Here is a 14,319-nt window from a genome sequence, read left to right as displayed (position 1 = left end):
TGTGCAACACTGAAGTCATCAAGCCCAACATTTCTCAATATTTGTTCTGGCAGAGATAGGGAACCGGAGCTGATCTCTTGTTTCAGGGAACCGAAAATCATGTTGTAAAGAGAGGGGAATGGGTTTTTAATCATAAAAGTGTGCTGGATTTTGTCAAATGCTTTTTCTGTGTCTATTGAGAGAATAATATGGTCTTTGTTCTTGCTTTTATTTATGTAGTGAATTGCATTTATAGATTTGTGTATGTTGAACCAGCCTTGCGTCTCTGGGATAACGCAAAACTGGATATCCACATGCAGAAGATTGAAACTGGATTCCCACCTCTCACCTCTCACAAAAATCAACTCACAATGGATAATAGACTTAAACCTAAGGCATGAAACCTTAAGAATTCTGGAAGAAAATGTTGGGAAGACTCTTTCAAACATCAGCCTAGGCAAAGAATTTATGAAGAAGACCCCTAAAGCAATCACAGCAGCAACAAAAATAAACTGTGGGACCTGATCAAATTGAAAAGCTTCTGCACAGCCAAGAAAACTATCCTTAGAGCGAATAGACAACCTACAGAATGGGAGAAAATGTTTGCTCTCTACACATCTGATAAAGGGCTGATAACCTGAATCTATATAGAACTTAAGAAAATCAACAAGAAAAAAATCAAACAACCCCATCAATAAATGGGCAAAGGACATGAACAGAAAATTTTCAAAAGAAGACAGACTAATGGCCAGCAAACATAAAAAAGTGCTCAACATCTCTAATCATTAGGGAGATGCAAATCTAAACCACAATGAGATATCACTTAACTCCAGTGAGAATGGCCCTTATCAAAAAGTCCCAAAACAACAAATGCTGGCATGGATGTGGAGAGATTGGAACACTCTTATACTGCTAGTGGGACTGCAAATTAGTACAACCCCTGTGGAAAGTAATTTGGAGATACCTGAAAGAGCTAAAAATAGAAATATCATTTGATCCAGCAATCCCACTACTAGGCATCTATCCAAAGGAAAAAAACATTCTATAATAAAGACATCTGCACTCGAACGTTTACAGCAGCACAATTCATAATTGCAAAGATGTGGAAACAACCCAAGTGCCCATCAATACATGAGTGGATTAATAAAATGTGGTATATGTACACCATGGAATACTACTCAACCACAAAAAACAATGGTGATCTAGTACCTCTCATGTTATCCTGGATAGAGTTTGAGCCCATCCTCCAAAGTGAGGTACCACAAGTGTGGAAAAACATGCAGCACATGTACTCGCCATCAAATTGGTGCTAACTGACCAACACTAGGGTGTTCACATGGTAGTAATACTCACTGGGTGTTGGTCAGGGGTAGGGCAGGGGCGAGGTAAACCGACAACTAATGGAAGTGGAACTCCCATAATATCCTGAATAAATAAAAAAAATAACTTAAAAAGAGAGGGGAATGAAATTGACTACACCCACCCTCAGGTCTAGAGGGCAGGAGGTTTGCAGGGCAGTAAGTTCAGGCTTCCTTTGCTCATCCACTTGGCAAATTGCAACTCCTCCCGCAAGTTTCAACTCAAGGCTCGAAGTCCCTTCTCTTCCCCCAGGCTCATTCTGAAGCTCTTGCAGACCTCCATGGTGACATCATTGGATTACCAGCCTCTCACCTCTGCGTTGGGAGCGCCTGTGTCTTAGGTAGTTCTCCCCAGCACTTAGCACAGCGCTTGTCATGTCATGCATCAATAAAAGAAAAGCCAACCAGAGCAGGTTGGCTCTGCCTTACTTTTGACTCTTAATATGCATCGGTCAGAAAATGGAATAGCCTAATTCACTGGGGCTGAAGGAGGGTCACTGTTTGGTCACAAAAGTTAAGGATTTTTGTTGCTTTATTAATTTCTGAAATACCACTTAACGACTGTACCATCAACAGAGGACAGGATATTTTAGCGGCTACGAGGCAGTGGAAACTACTGGATAAGAATGTGGATGCTAGAGTAGGCTGCCTTGGCCGGAGTTTTGACTCTGCATTTTGTAGCTGTGTGACCTTGAGCAAGTTCCTTAACCTTTCTGTGTCTGGGTTTCCTCATTTGCAAAACAGGCTTAACCGCCTCCTGGTGGTGTGAGAGTTAGATGAATTCACGTATGTAAAGTGTTTAGGACTTGCGAAAGTGCCAAGAATAGAGAGGTGCTCAATCCATCTTTGTTGATGAATAAAATTATCATTTTAAAATTTTCAGTTCCTTATTAAAGATGATATTTAAACACCCTTCTTTTTTCTTCTTTCAATTTCCTACTTTTATGTTCTGGTTAGGCTAGGTATTGAAAAGTATCACTTTCTGGGTTATTATTGCCAGTTTATAGTAGATTCTCATTCTGACAAAATATTAAACAAGATTTGAAGAGTTAATACAAGTAAAGAGCTTTGAACAAGTGCTGATAAAAATTTTAGCAAGTATTACATTATTATTCATTTGTTCATTCAGCAAATATTTTCTGAGCATCTTTTATATGCTAGGCACCAAGGATATACCAGGGAACAAAGACAAAAATCCTGTCCTCATGAAATCAACATTCTAATGGGCAAATAGACAATCTATATATTGAGTATGTAAAAGGCACACTGTATTTTACTTATTGTAAGACATGCATTTTCACGTTATTATCTCATAAGTTGGGATGCATCTTATAATTAGTAGCATTTTACAGTTATTATTGTTGGCATTTTTCTTTTGTACAGAAAATGATGTTACATGTGTCAACTGGTGACATCCTAGATTTGATGTACTCTGATAGCCTATTAGACATATTCAGTGATATGGAAAAATAAGGCAGAGAAGAAGATAGGGAACCTGGGGAGGTTTGCAACTTCAATGTGGTACACCCCTGCCTCTTTTTATGTTATGCATTTTAGAAATCAAAGGCCAAAATTATAAAATCATAATTTAAAAACATTATTAGTGGTAAATACAGTGTGGTATCCTGGAACAGGAAAGGACATTAGTGGAAAAACTGGTGAAATCTGAATGGAGTCTGTGGTTTAATTAATAGTGCTGTGCCAATGTTAATTTCTTTTTTTTTTTTTCTGCTCATCCCACCCACAAATTTCCATTAATTTCTAAGGTACACAGTTTGGTTTTACTTTTGCCTTATGCTATAAGCCCTCAGGACCTCATGTTTATCAATTTAAATGGCTTATTCAGTATTTTTCGAAACAATGTTTGTTCCCTCCTTAGGAGAGGCTCTGGAGGCTGCTGTTAAGATAACTTTTTTCGACAACCTGTGTCATTCACTCATGCTTTGAAAACATTTGTTTGTTTAGGCTGGTGAATTTCAGGATTAAAAAGGATGAACTTTCTTTTTTTTTCCCTACTTTTATAGAAGACATTAACATTAGTGGGAGATGGGTGAAGGGTATACAAAACGGTCTGTACTATCTTTACAACTTTTCTATTTATCTAAGGTTCTCCCCAAATAAAAAGTTTAAGAAAAAAATGTTATTAAGATACTTGAATCCACTCTGTTAACCAAGAAATAACTGACTGGTTTGGTTACAGTTTCTTTGTAAGATATTTTACCCAGTAGGTACAGTCATGCATGCAAACAATTCTGGACGTCAGGGCCAGAGAGTAGAGAAAATAAGAGTTTCCTGAATTAGAAATAACATCAGCTGCCATTTATTAAACACTTACAATATGCCCTGCATTGTTTTAAGTGCTTCATGCGTGTTAGCTTACCAAATCTCACAATAACCCTATGAAGTCAATACTATCATTATCCCTATTTTTACCAGCTAGAAAACTGAAGCACAGAGAGATTAAGTAATTTACCCAGTTTACACAGGTAAGAAATGAGAGAACTGTGATCCATATTTAGCTGGAGCAATGGCCTTCAAGGGGAGAAGAACTTGTCTCGTTCAAGGACCCAAAAGACTGGTGTGGCTGAGCTTGGAGAGTTGGGGGAAAACGACAGGATGTGATGTGCAAGCAGTTGTTGGGGGCCAGGTCACGCAGAGTCCTGTGGAAAGCTTGTATTTTATTCCAAGTCCAAGGAGAAGCCTTGTGAAGGTTTGAAGGAGGAGTGTGAAGTTTGAGATCTTTCTTGGTACAAAACACAGAGAACGGGCTCAGGAGCTGGCAACCCAGCTGAGTTACAGTGCAATGGCGATGAGGACAGGGATTTTGTGTCCCCTAACTTGGTTCTGTTCCAAGCTGCTTGCAAACATTCCCCAACCACTAGACTCTTAATGGCAAAACCACGCCAACCTGGTGTCTTCCTGATACTGAACAGGTTTTGTTCACAAAGGATAGTTACCTGAAAGGAGCAACAAGCCACTCTCCAACTGGTGTCATTCCCCCGTTTCTGCAAAATTACTTTGAAGGATCAGATATGGGACTGAGATTCAGGGGCACCTTTCTCAGCACAGGTGTTTTGTTTTGGCTTTCATGTGAGGTGCTGTTTTATTCTTTATTTTTAAAAATTAAGGTATAATTTACAAATCATAAAATTCACTATTTTCATGTACAGTTCTGCAGTTTTTGTCAAGTGTGTATAGTGTATATAGTCATATAACCAGCAACACAATCAAGATACACAACAGTTCCTTCATCCTCCAAAATTGCCCCATGCCTTTTTCGAGCCACACACACCCCAGCCACTGAGAAACCACTGATCTGTTTTGTAGCCCAATAATTTTGTCTTCTCTAGAACATCCTGTAAATGAAATAATATTGTCTGTAACCTTTTGAGCCTGGCTTCTTTTACTTAGCCTAATGCATTTGAGGTTCTCTCATGTTGATGGGGGTATTGGTAGTTCGTTCCTTTTTATTGCTGTGTAATATTCCGTTTTATGGATGTACCAAAATTTGTTTATTCATTCACCAGTTGCAGTACATTTAGGGTCTTTCCAGTTTTTGACAATTATGAATAAAGCCACTATAAACATTCACATACAGGTTTTTGTGTGAATGTAAGTTTTTATCTCTTTTCCTAGGAGTGAAATTCTTTTCTTGGCAGTGGGTTGTACGGTTAGTGTATGGGTAACCTTATAAGAAACTTGCAAATTGTTTTCTAATCCAGAAAACATATCTTAAGGGAGAAAACAGAGAAAGCTGTTATCTTCATGGAACTCTCAAGAAAGCCACCAGCATCACAACGATGAACAAATTTGGTCGTAAAGGATCATCAAATATTGCCTGAAGGGACATTAAAGTGCCTTTCTTTTTCCTTCATCTGTGACCTTGCTTTGCCAGGGGTACCCCAGGGGTGCTCACTTCACAGGGAAGTTGAGGACTGTTACAGCACAGTAGGAATCTATGCTCGGCATTTGCCTTCTAAAGAGGATTCTCAAAGTCCGTTTTACAGATAATAGTCGTGAAAGTCAGAGCTTTTGATTTTCTTTGCTTTAGGAAAGGAAGGAAAAAGGCTTTTGGCAAATCAATGCACCGACAGGGCACAGTGTATATGCAATGGATTGAAAAGACAGACAAGAGGAAAAACTGGAACCACCCTGGCTAAGGAGGGGGCTGAGGCTGGGAGGCCGGGAGGGGACGGAGGAGCCGGGAGCCTGTTGCTCTCCCATCCTTCCCGAACCCGAGCATGACTTCCCACCTTAGAGACCGGACTTGGAGAGTCATTAAACTGCCCAGTGTGGACAGCCAGCTGTTCAACAGTCAGTGACACTCACTAAGCCCAGGATACAGAAGTGGACCCAGAACACGGGGTGGAGACGGAGGAGGAGAAAGGAGGCCGCCTCCGCTTGGATGGGAGAAGCCCAGACCCAGCAGCACGCCCAAGATGACTTCCTCCCGCGCTGCGACACGCTGTGGCGGCCCGGTGCACTCTTGTTGCACTTGCTTAGGAGGGAAGTCCTATGATCCCCAGCCAGCTAGGCTAGAAATAACTTCTAGAAAAAGAGTGGGATGGTAAAAAAATTAATGGATAAATTAATAGCTTTCTGTTTGTGCATTGCTTCTCTCCCCTGCAGGAACGTCAGCTCCATGAAAGCAGGGCTTCATTTACTTCCTTCTCTGCTGTGTCCCCAGCACTTACAACAGAGCCTGGCTCATGAATGCTTATTGCACTGAGTATATTAATGAAATGTGGACGCAGAACTCTTGCTGTGGAAGAGCTTTCAGTGACAAGTAGACATACTGTTCCACCCCTCCAGGCTTGGCTTGGTTCACACCTGAATCCTCATACCCTACCTTACTCTTTCTCATGCTCTCCCCACCACTTCTCCCACTGACAGGGATCTATACTCCATGGGCTTCTTCTCAAGCCTGGAGACCCCGCTGCATCTCTTCTCTGTTTTGCCTGTGGTCCTGAGGGAACTCGATGTTCCCAGACTTGGGTAATTTCGCTGTGATTTGGCCCCCAGCGACGGTCCTCTCCCCTCCGCAGATCCCAGCAGTGCATCTGGGAAAAGTTTGCTCAGTTGCATCATCTCTGGTGCTTGTTTCCAGGCAGAGTAGGGAAGGGTTGACCTTGAGGCCTCTCTGGGGGATGGCGGGTGGCAAGACCTTTTAACCTTTGGAGCACTCTGTGCTTCTTGGCTGAGAGAATTCTTCAGAACTAGAGACCATGGAGATCTGCTCAGAACTTCCTGCAGCAGAGAAGCTGGGTTCAGCCCCTGCCCTGTGTGGAAGGCAGACCCTGTATTATCCACTGAGGCACAGGGCAGGGGAGGTTTAACTGTGCTGTGCTACCCCAGCTACTCTTCCTCAGGGAAAGTCCTGTCTTGTAGCTCACAACTCTCACTGCAGGGGGAAATGTAGGCCCGGAGTAAAAAGCTAAAGGACAAGACTCCTGAGCCCAGGGATCCCAGAAAGGTCAGTAAGAGAGAGAAATGTTAGATCTTTATAAAAGGAGCTGGACTCTGTTTTGGGTACCACCATGCATGAAATCTTTCCAGGGACAAGGAATAAAACACAAGGGTTGACCAATTACAGGGCCTTTGAGGAAGCTACAAAAAACTGATTTGTTTAGCCTGAAAAAGAAAAAAATGATGCTTTTTTGAGCGTATGAGTAGTTTAATGTGCAGCAGAATGGCCTGTCCTACTACATCTGCTCTTGAAAGTGACTCGTAAAAAGAAGTCCTGAAATAGGTGACTGAGGTCTTGTGTTTAAAATAGGATGGGTGGAGACCCATGTATACAGGGTAACTTCAAGCTGATGGCTTTCTGGGGTTATTCTAACCTTTATGGGATTCTGTAATCCACGGTAGAAGTTAGGGGTGAGATTTTGGTTGTCAGACACTTTTGCTTGTGGTCTATGCAGTCCCAGAAGGAAACAGATGGTGCACAAACACTAGGCAATTCGAAGAGTTTAATAAAGGGACCATATGCAAACGTATTTTGGCATAAAATAATTTACTTGTGGTTGCGAGTGTTGACTGGGAATAGCTGAGTGGATCTTGCTTGGGATACTTCTCATGCAGTGACAGTCATCTCGGTCTGGTGTCATCTGAAGGTTCAGATGGGCTGGACATTCAAGGTAGCTCCCTCTCTTACCTGTCTGGCACCTTAGTGCTTCTCTCTGTGTCCTCTCTCTCCAGCAGAGTAAACTGGGTTTCTTACATGGTGGTTCAGGGTCACAAAAGCAAGAAGCCAACCTATGTCCAGAACTGTCACAGCAACACTTACCCCAACTTCCATTGGCCAAAGCAGTCACAGGGCACAGCCAGATTCAAGAGAGTAGAGAAACAGACCCTACCTCTCAGTGGAGTCCTGGCAAGTTTGCACTGCTGAAGAACACGTGGGATGGACGTATTGTTGCAACTATATTTGGAGACTAAAGTCTGCCAGAAAAGGTGTGAGCAGGGGTTAGAGCAACCAACAGGGGAGTTGGCCCCAGTGAGGCCTCATGGAATAAGGGGAGGAACTGATTCCAAGAACCCAGAGAGGGAGGCTATATGGAGACAGTCTCTCCACAAGAAGGGAGCTGGAGGTAAAGCATTAATCACTCAATTGAAAGGAAAGAGAGAAGGGAGCAAGAGGATTAATCGCACATCTTTGCACACATCTCCTTCGAATCTCCGGATGGGAGTTCAGGCAGGTCAGTCCCCAGGAGCAAGGAGGAGGGTGGGGAAGGGCAAAGAATGAGCTTAAAGAGGCAAACACGAGACATCCAGCATCACAGCAGATAACGACATGTCTAGGCTATGTCACAAGTGGGCAAGAAAAAGGTTCAGGACCTAAATTGCTCGTTATTGGACTGGAAGACAAATTGCCTAATTTTGAGCAGCTTGAAGGATTTCTAAATGCCCCAGTGTGCTGAAAAACAGTTCAAGCCTTGTCCTTTGGCAAGAAGATGCTGCTATAGCTACTGATCACTTTATCCATAAGCACAATCCAGCCAGTGCCCCACTTCCCTGCCACGTCTCTAGCTTCAATGTCCACTACTCCCCTCTTACACGTAGTGCACCCCCACTTTCTGCAAGCCCCTAGCCCATCACTATTTTCACAGCTTGCAATCTCTCTCCCTCCTCTCTTCTGGCCAAATCCTCATCTTTCCAACTCAAATAATGCTACTTCCTCAGTGATGATCTCCTTAACTCCTACCCTCACCCAGGCTCTTCTCTCCCATGGCACTTGTTCTAATGGCAATTTATATTTATTTGCATAGTGATTTGCTTCATGTCTATCTCTGTCACTGGACTCTAAGTTCCATGGCAGCAGAGTCTGTATCTGTCCCCTTGACCCCTGTGTCTGTAGGACACACAGCAATGCTAAACACACATGTGAGTCAATTACTGCCTGCTTGTGGTGGAAAACTCAGCAACGGTTTCTATAAAGTGGTCTCTTGGTGTTTTCGTGTGTCTGTTTTTAGCTATAGCCACTGTCCGGTTATAAACAAAGTGTGGTATATCCAGTGTGAATAATGGAAACTATTCAGGCATAAAAAAGAATGAAGTACTGATGCATGCCACAACATGGGTGAACCTTGAGGACATCGTGCTAAGTGAAAGAAGTCAGACCCAAAAGACCACATATTGTATGATTCCATCTTTTATGAAGTGTCCACAATAGACAAATCCATAGAGATGAAAAGTAGATTAGTGGTTGCCAGGGGCTAGGGGGAGGGAGGAATGGGAGTAACTCCTAATGGGTGCAGGGTACAGGGTTTCCTTTTGGGGTGATAATAATGTTCTGAAATTAGATAGTGGTGATAGTTGTACCACTTTGTGAATATACTAAAATTCAGAGGATTGTACTCTTGAAAAGGATGAATTTTATGGCATGTGAATTATATCTCGATTTTAAAAACCACCATCAACTAATTTATTACTACAAAATGATGGGGTATTGTGGTCAAGAGGTAGGATGATGGGTTGCAGCATGGTTTGGACTCTAGATTATTCTGATTGTCAGAATGGCAAGAACTGCAGAACCATTTCCCAAGTATCTAGGTGTATTTGCTTAGCGGTGCCTTCTGTGAGTACAAATGATACTCTTTCTTGATGAATGATAAGAACTGAAGGAACACAAATGAAGGAACATCAAGTTCCATCTACATAAAAATGACTGAGTTAATGAGCATGGTTTAACTGGTTGTGCAAAGCACAAAACAAACAGGATGGTGCTGTTTGCTAAGCTCCCTGAGAGAGGTAGCCAGCAAGTACCTCAATCAGCAAACAGATGGAGATTCTATTTCTTTTTTAACCTTTAGAACTCTGATGTGCAGTGAATGACCATAACCTTAAAAGCTCAACTGGTATTTCTAAAATCCATGGCCCCTTCTGACGATGAGAAAAATCTAAATTGAGGAACATTCTCCATCAAAACCGCCAAGGTCATGACAAACAAGGGAAGTCTGAGAAACTGTAACAGACTAGAGGAGACTAAGGAGACAGGACCCCTGAATATAATGTGGTATCGTGGATGTGATCCTGGAACAGAAAAAGGATGTTACTGGAAAAACTCATGAAATATGAATAAAGTGTGGAGTTTAGTTAATATTCACAGGCAAGTGTTTGTTTCCTAGTTGTGACTAAGAATGTACCATGGTAATATAATATGTTAAAAAAGGGAGAAACTGGGTGAGGGGTATGTGGGAGCTCTGTGCTATCTTTGCAACTTTTCTGTAAATCTAAAACTCTTTTAAATAAAAAGTTTAATTAAAAAAATGAAAGCTCAACCAGGCTTACTTCTCTGTTCTGACAGCCCTCTAGCTCATAGGGTTTGTGTGTGCGAGAGAGAGAGAGAGAGAGAGAGAGAGAGAGAGAGAGAGAGAGAGAGAGAGAGAAAGACAGACAATTATCATGAGATAATTGAGATAATGAATGTGGGATCAAACCCCAAACTCTCTATAAATGTAAGGCATTATAACTTATCAAAGTCCAACCTAGCTTCCTAATCCCTCCTAAATTTCTCACCCCACCATCTATAAATACTATAAATACGTAAGGACTTTGGTTTCCCTTTAATTGCCACTTCTTCTACCATACTTTTCCCCCTGGTTTCTGTGCTATTCATTGCCAAGTGGCCAACAAGTTTGGAACATGGCTTGTATAAAGTGCCGTGCCATCCATAAAGGGGGACATTGAGAACATACAGAATGTTTCCTATTGTGTACTTTTGAGGGAGTTTACAGTCCACTCAGGAAGTTAGAACATATCCATTCCAATAGATGAATAATGACTGATGATGATTCAGGATGGAAAGATACAAAATAACTAGTAAGAAAATGAGCAACGGAAGGCGAGTGAATGGTCCATGCTTAATCCACGTAGTTAATTCATTATTTTCTTATGGTTTCCCTAGCTGGTTCTCTCTTCATGTTTTCTATTTTTTATATTCCTTAGGGAGGAAAGGACTGTGCTTCCCAACTCACTTTGTCCTCTAAAGAGAGGTAGCCTTGTGTAGTGAGATCTAGAGCCAGATTGAGATGCTTGAACGCCAACTCTCCACTGATTACCTGTGTGACTTAGCGTTCACCTGTGAAGTGGGGATGAAACAGGCTCTGCTTTTAGGATCAATGTGAAGATTATATGACTCGATGCAGGCACAGGGTGTCCAATCATGCTATGGTCATGCCACTGCACTCTAGCTGGCCAATAGTGAGACTCTGTCTCAAAGTAAATAAATAAATGAATAAATGAAATGGTTAAGATGATAAATTTAATGTTAATGCATTTTTTACAATTCTAAAAATTTTAAAAATACTTTTTAAAATGGCAAAGAATAGTTCAATACTTAAGAAAAAAGTTAATGAAAGTTGTTGTTTGGTTTCTGAATGAAAAATCTTAACTGTGGCTGGTTGGTGTAGCCTTTTGTGCATGTTTCTACAGTTTATTGGGCTCTGTCTGCCCGGTGAAATTCACCTGGTGTCAGGAAAGATTCCCAAGTAGAGTTGGGTCCTGTCGTTTGTCCTCTGTCCAGTTTCTCTTGAGGGAAAACATTAGCTACAGAAGAGGGGTGTTATCAAAACTTGTTTGCTTTGTCTGTTTTTCCTGCTGATTTAGGTTCAGTTGTCACCTGCTGAAGCAGCGATGAGGGTGTGTCCTTGCAGACGACCTTCTGACACAGCAGCCCTTTCACCGTGCACACATGCCCTCGGCCCCACAGATTCTGCGTCAGTGGTACTATTTGCAGGACTCCCGGCCAAAATCCTGGGCTGCTTGCTGTTCTTTGACCTGTAAACCTGCGTCTGAGCCAGGCGGGATGAGTCAGAGGAGACTGCGCCAGTGATCTCAGAGCAGCTGTTTTGTTGCCTTGCAGTTGCTTCCTAGGCTGAAGTCTCAGCTAAGAAAAAGATGAATCCCCCCGTAGAGAGAGACAGGTGAGGGACACGAATAGACAATTCACAAATGCAAAGAGCTAATGAACACGAAAGATGACCACCCTCCCTAATATGGACTGGACAGAAATAACACTACCACTTTAATACAGTTTCCCCCCATCAATCAATTTGGCAAAGATTTTTTTTAGAAAATAATTCCCAGGGTTTGCAAACAATTACTGACAGAAGGTAATTGGCCTTCCTTAAAGCAGCCTGGCAGTGTGTATGAAGAACTGCAAAAATGTTCATTCTGGAATAGAATACTCGAGAATATTCTAGAATAAAGTATGCCATAAACAAATTCAGGGAGATACAGGAATTTAGTGCAAAATAAAAGTAACATTTCAAATTAGTGTGAAGGGAGACTTCCATTTCTGACAATGTAAAGGACAGGATAACCTGGAAAATCTTCAGTTACAAAAATATCTAGAAATATTGGATAAAATACAACAAAATGCCTACACCCCAAAGATAAAAAGGGAACACCCCAGGGACCAAACAATGAGGAAGAACTGAAAATAGAGACATAGATGGGCTGATGCTGCTCTGGTTTAGGAGGGATTAACAATTGAATAATCTAAGGGTCTTGTTTTAATGCCCAGGTAGAGACAGGACACCACTGTTACAGGCTGTAGGTGTGAGTTACAGGCTGAGTGTCATGGATAGCTGGAACCCTTGACAATCTAGACCTTGAGTGATAACAATCAGTCACAACAGCCTTCTGACTTTGAGACAATCCCATCTTTGCTTGATCTAGCTCATTTGAAGGTCAATATCAAGAACTGTCTTAACCTCTGACAGAGATTCTCTGATTGGCCAAACTTTAGTCAGGTTCCTAGACCCTCCTTTAAGCCCATATGTGTACTTCCTTAAAAAAATCCAGTTTTTAAACAAAATTTTAAAATTTGTTTTTTATTTTTTTATTGATTAAATAAAATCCAGTTTTAGCAAAGAACCCTGCTAAGTCATTTTAGCAAGAAACTTCCACTCTTGACATCTGATTGGGTTTCTCATCCTCTACCATCCCCTAAATGATGTCTGATCATTCTGACCTTCTTCAGCAAGGTCTTCAGGTTAGGCCAGGTCAGCAGAGTTCCCCTGACTCTGGATGTTTCTTCTCAGTCATTTTCCATACACTGTTCCATGGCTATAAATCCCCACTTGCCCACACTGGAATCAGATTTGAGCCCAATCTCTCTCCCTCACTGCGAAATCCCATTGTAGTGGTCCCTCTACCTAGTGCAGTGGTCCTGAATAAAGTCTGCCTCACTATGATTTAACACGTTTCATTGAATAATCTTTGTTTAACACCTCTCAGTCCCTGTCCACCTGGAGAACCCTTATAGGAACACTTAGTTGGTTCCCTGTGTCATCACTCAGGCAGGATATCTTGTCCTGACAGGTAGTCTGAACTCCAACAGGTTATCAAGATAAGATGTATTTGTATTGTCTCTTCTTTCTATAGTCTATCAATGATCAATTTGGTAGATCTATCAGTATTTGGAATGTTATTCCACTTCTGGGAAACTGTCCCTCAAATAACAGGGTACCTATGAAACTTCCCAATCAATCATAAATGTACAAGGACATTCAATTCAATATGCTTTATTTGTAATAGAAAAACAACTGGAGGCTGCCCCATGTCTTATGAGAGTATAATAGTTAAACATTATGTAACCATTAAAAAGAATGAAGTTTATCTGTATGTATGAAAATAGAAAAACTGTCCACACAATATTATGATTTTTTAAACAACAAGCTATAGGACAGCCCTGTTCAATAGAAATAGAATGTAAACCACATCGTAATTTCAAATCTCCTAGTAGAAATATTTTAAGATATAAAAAGAAATAGATGAAGTTACTTTTATAATGTATTAATATTTTAACTTGATACATCTAAAATACTCTTTAAACATGCAATCATATAAAGTTATTATGAGATATTTTACATTCTTTTTTTATATACTAAGTCTTTGAAACCTGATGTATGTAAGGCTGGTGGCGGGCACCTCTCCCCTCCCTAATGGAAAAAGAAGAAGCCCATGAGACCTGCCAAGGACAATGGCTGCAAGGCCCAGCTAAGTTAAAGGACGACCACACCTGGATGGTTACCCTGAGAAGAGTCACACACATACCACTAGCCCTTCCTATTTCTCAGTACCTGCCCTAAAACTGCAAGGGAAAATTCCTTGCTCTCCCCCACCATAAATCTTCCTGACAAAAAAACCCTTACCCCCTGCCCTAAAAACATATATAAACTCACTCAGACTTCTGGGCGATGTGACTTTTTGGGTCTCTCTCTCTCTCCCGAGACCTGAAAATCTCGCCCGGGTCCCTCTCTTGGGACTCGTTACCCTCACCCAAGAACACCCCAATAAAGCCTCTTTACTTATCCCTTTCAACTCTGCTCGTCTTTCTTTCTCTGGCACCGGCCAGTCCAAAAAACCTTACATTTGGTGCCAAAACCCAGGAGGTACTTTAACTTTCAGCTACGCCGCCCCCCTCCTGTGGACTCCGGTCTTAAAACCTTATAATGTGTATTTTACAACACATTTC

Source organism: Lemur catta, chromosome 20, assembly GCF_020740605.2.
Source record: "Lemur catta isolate mLemCat1 chromosome 20, mLemCat1.pri, whole genome shotgun sequence".
NCBI lineage: Eukaryota > Metazoa > Chordata > Mammalia > Primates > Lemuridae > Lemur > Lemur catta.
The sequence above is the reverse complement of the archived record's forward strand: the minus strand, read 5'-3'. Positions refer to the sequence as shown.